At 31.9% G+C, this 936-nt stretch overlaps 1 non-coding gene across 1 annotated transcript; it reads right to left on the bottom strand.

Annotated features, from left to right (window-relative positions):
• Nucleotides 1–364: 364 nt before the first annotated feature.
• Nucleotides 365–437, bottom strand: Trnar-ccu (transfer RNA arginine (anticodon CCU)). Its single transcript has one exon. It is a non-coding gene; the product is annotated as a tRNA-Arg (tRNA).
• Nucleotides 438–936: the final 499 nt, after the last annotated feature.

Genomic DNA, 936 nt, shown 5'->3' on the forward strand with positions numbered 1-936 from the left:
GAACTTTTATAAATGTATGGCTAAGACTTATAGTTACAATTTTATTAAAGTCAGTGATATATGAATTAACGAAGGGCTTCCATCCACTTCTTTTAGGTTTTATCATAAAATTAGCGGAATATTTATTTGTGAGTTTATATTTACGTAAATTTAATCAAATATAGTGACTTTTCCAAACGTTTTAATAAGTCCTAACACTAATGATGCTCTTAGAATGAAAAAACTGTTCGTTCGACACTTAAATCAACTGTGATGACACGATACACATACAAACAATTTTTTTGTATTATATATATGTGTGTAGATTTTGTAAGAAATTTCCTTGTTTTTAAACAAATCTGTTTTACATCAGTAAAAACGTAAACACCCCCGACGGGAGTCGAACCCGCAATCCCCGGCTTAGGAGGCCGGTGCCTTATCCATTGGGCCACGGAGGCTTACGCATGGTGTTTGCTAAAGGCGATTTATGTTGTCTAAATTGATGTCTAATTCGTACTAAAACGGTAATCATGAAGGCGTTCATGCTGTAATTAGTCTGGCTTTACTTCACATGTAACTATTTAAGATATATAATAAGAAACGAAGTTATCCACGTATTTGCCCTGCTGACGGATTCTCTTGTTTCGTACTTTTTTTGAGGTTCACAGTTTTTATAATGAAAACGTAAAAAATGAATTAAAGATAACATTTAAACTGATCAAATTAACTTTTCTATGTGTGTGTGTGTGTGTGTATATATATATATATATATATATATATATATATATATATATATATATATATAAAAGTGAACGTGTCTGTGTGTGTGTCTGTGTACATTTTCCTACGCAATAACTCTCTCAATCTTTAGTCTACAGACTCAAAGTTTGATATACAGGATACTGAGATTTGGGAAAATCTTCGTGATTGGTTTTCGGCCAGAAATTTGGCTGTTAA

The sequence above is a fragment of the Euprymna scolopes genome, chromosome 28, assembly GCF_053919585.1.
Source record: "Euprymna scolopes isolate OS-2025 chromosome 28, ASM5391958v1, whole genome shotgun sequence".
NCBI lineage: Eukaryota > Metazoa > Mollusca > Cephalopoda > Sepiida > Sepiolidae > Euprymna > Euprymna scolopes.